The sequence below is a fragment of the Gossypium hirsutum genome, chromosome D06 (assembly GCF_007990345.1).
Source record: "Gossypium hirsutum isolate 1008001.06 chromosome D06, Gossypium_hirsutum_v2.1, whole genome shotgun sequence".
NCBI classification, from domain to species: Eukaryota; Viridiplantae; Streptophyta; class Magnoliopsida; order Malvales; family Malvaceae; genus Gossypium; species Gossypium hirsutum.
In genome coordinates, this window is record NC_053442.1 from 38,401,963 (window position 1) to 38,406,869 (window position 4,907).

The following is a 4,907-nucleotide window of genomic DNA, read 5'->3' on the forward strand; positions in this document are numbered from 1 at the left end:
TTTCGTTAGAGTAGTTAACTAGTATTTTATTTGATTTTTCAGGTTTGTATTAGTGCATAAGAAAAAGTATTCAAGACGATACAAAATATTATTTTGATTGTGCAATCGAAGAACATTAAAGCAAAGAAGATAAGAATTAAAAGAAATGGAGAGGATTATAAATGATCCAATCAGAGAAGATTAAGTACTCCAGAATGGAAGGAATGTTGATATTCCATGAATTATAGAAGACAGAGACAGACCCATCAAAGAACATGTAGTGCCTATTTTGGATGATCTAAATCCAAGAATTGTTAGGCCACATATTCAAGCTAAACACTTTGAATTAAAACCAGTAATGTTTCAGATGCTGCAGATCGTAGGGCAGTTTAGTGATCTACCTACTGAAGATCCAAGATTGGACTTGAGACTTTTTCTTGAAGTTTGTGACTCATTCAGGCAGTAGGGTGTTCCTGAAGATGCCATTATATTAAAATTTTTCCTTTAGTCATTACGAGACCGTGTTAGATCAAGGTTGAATGTGTTACCATCAAGTATGGTGGCATCTTGGAATGAACCGTGTCAGAGATTTCTACTTAGGTACAATCCTCACAACATGAATGCCAAGCTTAGGAACAACATTACATCGTTCAGGCAATCTAAAGATGAGACATTATATGAAGCATGAGAGGATTTGAAGGAACTAATTAAAAAATTCTCGAATCATGGTTTTCAACATTGGGCACAGATGGAAATGTTCTACAATAGATTAAATGCTCATACGCGAATGGTGGTGGATGCATCTACTAATGGGACATTGCTTGACAAATCCTACAATGAAGCATATGAAATTCGAGAAAGAATAGCAACCAATGATTATCAGTACCCTACTACCAGAGTTAGTAGTGGTAGAAGAGTTGCTGGAACAATGGAACTTGACGTGATCACATCATTAACATCTCAGTTATCATCTCTAACAAATATGATTAAAACTCTGAAAAGATACTCTGCAGTACAGGAGATGAAGGTTGTAGAACTAACATGCATATACTATGGAGAATATAATGTTTTTGATGAACGCCCATCCAATAAAGCCTCTACGTATTACATGGGGAATTTTAATCATAGCAACAATAATCCTTACTCCAACACATACAATCTAGGATGGAAACAACATCCAAATTTTAGCTGGAGTAATCAGGGAATGGGAAATGCCATTAATGTTAATAGGTAGAATGTGATTGGTGTACCACCTGGATACAATCAACCAATGCTGCGGCAAAATGTGTAACAAAGCTTGTCATCTTCAACATCATTTATGGAAGCTCTCTTAAAGGAGTATATGGCTAAGAATGATGTAATTATTCAGAGCCAGGTAGCTTTCTTAAGAGCTGGTGTACCACTTGCATACAGTCAACCAATGCTGCGGCAAAATGTGCAACAAAGTTTGTCATCTTCAACATCAACTATAGAAGCTCTCTTAAAGGAGTATATGGCTAAGAATGATGTAATTATTCAGAGCCAGGTAGCTTTCTTAAGAGCTCTAGAGAATCAAGTAGGACAAATTGCCATAGCATTAAGTTCCAGACAACAAGGAGCATTACCTAGATACATAGAAAGTTCTCGATATCAAGGAAAAGAATAATGTAAGGCCATAACACTCCGGAGTGGCACTCAGCTTTCAGGAGTTGTGACTGATACCTTTATTGAGAAGAAAAGTTTAAAAGTTCCCGAAAGCACAACTTTCAAGCCAGAAGTTGAACAAACAAAAAAATATGGGAGAAAATATAAGCATACATAAGCAAATTCATCTTGCAGAGCTAATACAAGTACCATGGCAAAGCAACCTCAGCAAATGGAAGGAAGGCCACTGCCACCTTTTCCCCGGTATTTCCAAATTCGAGACAAGATGCTTAATGCAAGAAATTTCTGGAGGTTTTGAAGTAATTACACATCAACATACCTTTGGTGGAAGCATTAGAACAAATGCCTCACTACGTAAAATTCATGAAAGATATCCTATCCAAGGAGAGAAGGTTAGAGGAGTTCAAAACTGTTGCACTTACTGAAGGGTGCACAGGAATGCTGCACAAACCTAAGCGTTACAAGTTTTTGGCGCTGTTGCCGGGGATTGTCAACTGTTGCCATAGTGATTATTTTTTGTGAAATTATTTATTTTCAATTTGATTTATTTCTAACATTACTAACTTATTCTTTTTAATTGATATTTGTGATTTTCTTTTCAAGTGTTTATGAGCATAGATCGAATTATTGATTTACTCCCTGTAGACCCTGAAATTGAGTGAACTTTCAAACAAAGAAGACGTGAACGAACAACTCAAAGACAAGTTGAGATAGACCTTGGAAATCAGAATCAAGACCAAGGTAATGAAGCCGATTATGTACGAAATCCTATCCTCATTTTCGATGATAGGGATGGATGCATCAGACAATATGTTGTGCCACTTTTGAGTGAGTTAAACCCATGAATTAGAAGGCTAGATATTGAGGCAACCCAGTTTCAATTGAAACCAGTGATGTTTCAAATGCTACAAACGGTGGGCCAATTTAGTGGTATGCCCATGAAAGATCCACATCTCCACCTTCGATTGTTTATAGAGGTGAGTGATTCATTGAAGATAGCCAGTGTGACTGAAGACGCATTGAGGTTGAAGTTGTTTCCGTACTCATTGCGAGAACGAGCACGAGCATGGCTCAATTCATTGCTACCAAGTTCCATATCTACATGGCAAGAATTAGTAGAGAGATTTTTGGTTAAGTATTTCCCACCTAGCAAAAACGCTAAGTTGAGGAACGAGATCACAACTTTCGAACAATTGGATGACGAGACTTTGTATGAGGCTTGGGAGCGATTCAAGGAGTTACTTCGTAAGTTCCTCATCATGGGATTCCTTACTGTATCTAGTTGGAGACATTCTATAATGGTCTCAATGCACCTACAAGATTGATGGTAGATGCTTCCATTAATGGTGCAATTTTGTCTAGGTCTTATAATGAGGGTTATGAGATCATCGAGAGGATCGCGAGTAATAACTATCAACGGCCAACAAATCGAACATCTTCAGGAAGATGCGTAGCCAAATTTCATGAAGTTGATTCCTTCACTTCGTTATCAACTCAGGTATCGTCTATTTCCTCTATGTTAAAATAGTTAACCACTAATAGTACTAATAATTTTAGAGCTCAGCCGCCAAGTCTGTTTGAAGCAATTTCCTGTGTGTACTGTGGGGAAGGTCATTCTTTTGGGAATTATCCATCAAATCCTGAGTCAGTGTACTATGTATGGAACCAATATCAAAATAGGAGTGGACAAGGACCCCAGTCCATCTTCTACAATCCTTCATGGCGAAATCATCCTAACTTTTCTTGGAGCAGCCAAGGAAATGGACCGAACAACAACTTATTGCAGCAAACACCCAGCAAATTTTAAGGGTTTAATGAGTAAGCTCCAAAACCACCTCAAGCTGAGGCATCAAACAGTTTGGAGAACTTGTTGAAAGCGTATATGACAAAAAATGATGTTTTGATCCAAAGCCAAGCAGTAATACTAAAAAATTTGGAAAACCAAATGAGCCAGTTAGCTACAGAGCTACGTAATAGACTGCAAGGAAACTTGTCGAGCGATATTGAAAATCTAAGAAATTTGGGTAAAGAACATATCCAGGCAGTGGCATTTCGAAGTGGTAAAATCCTAGAACCCCGATTGATTGATGTTGAAGATAAGCCCGTTGAGAAGAATCAACCAACTATTGAAGTTCCTACACTAAAGGAATCAGAAATTGCAAAGTCTAAAAAGGTAAACCCTGACTTAGTGAATTCAGATATTTTAACATCTTCGTTGGATGCAGATTTACCTACTCAGAAAAGTTGTCCGGTTCAACCGAAAGTTCCATCACCTCCATATCCGCAAAGATTGCAGCAAAACAAGCAGAAACAGGAGGTGCAATTCAAGAAGTTTTTGGATGTTCTAAAGTATTTACACATCAATATTTCATTGGTGGAGGCTTTAGAACAAATGCAGAATTATGTGAAGTCTGTGAAGGATATACTGTCCAAGAAAAAAATGACTGAGTGAGTATTGGACTATTGCCTTGACAAAGGAGTGCAGTCTGTTCCTGCAGAACAAACTGCTACCGAAATTAAAAGACGCAGAAAGCTTTACTATACCCTATAACATTGGTGACTTCTACTATGGTAAAGCTTTGTGTGACTTAGGAGCGAGTATCAACTTGATGCCTAAGTCTATTTTCAAGATGTTAGGCATAGGTGAAGTAAGACCTCCAACTGTGACGCTTCAGCTAGCGGATCGATCTTTAGCATATCCCGAAGGAAAGATCGAGGATGTTTTGGTCAGAGTCAATAAATTAATTTTTCCTGCTGATTTCATTGTCTTAGATTTTGAATCTGACAAGAAAGTGCCAATCATCCTTGGGAGACCTTTCTTAGCCACGGGAAGAACGTTAATATATGTGCAGAAATGAGAAGTCACCATGCGAGTTCAAAAAGATCACGTAAACTTTAACATTCTTAAAGCGATGAAATTTCCCAATCCGATAAAGGAGTGTTCAGTTATAAAAGAGATAGAAACCTTGGTTTCTACAGAAAGAAATTTTGAAGAAGATCCATTGGAGAAAGCCTTAGATCTTGACCCTTTAGAGGATAAAGAAGGTAAAGAAAACATGGCTTTGATGGAAGCCAATCCAGGAAATTATATTCAATCCACATGGTTTGAACTGTTGGAGTTGGAAGTCAGAGAATTTGTGCAACCCAAGTTGTCAATTAAAGAACCACCTAAACTAGAACTAAAGGTACTTCATTTCCATTTGAAATACATTTATTTAGGTGATTGTTCTACTTTGCCTGTGATTATTTCAGCAAAACTTATGAAAGATCAAGAGGAGCAACTA

At 37.5% G+C, this 4,907-nt stretch overlaps 2 non-coding genes across 2 annotated transcripts; both read right to left on the reverse strand.

The window, feature by feature from the left end:
* Positions 1 to 604: 604 nt before the first annotated feature.
* LOC121218794 (small nucleolar RNA R71) lies at positions 605 to 711 on the reverse strand. Its single transcript, XR_005915271.1, has one exon. It is a non-coding gene; the product is annotated as a small nucleolar RNA R71 (small nucleolar RNA).
* Positions 712 to 2,783: 2,072 nt separating this feature from the next.
* LOC121218798 (small nucleolar RNA R71) lies at positions 2,784 to 2,889 on the reverse strand. The gene has a single exon (XR_005915275.1). It is a non-coding gene; the product is annotated as a small nucleolar RNA R71 (small nucleolar RNA).
* Positions 2,890 to 4,907: the final 2,018 nt, after the last annotated feature.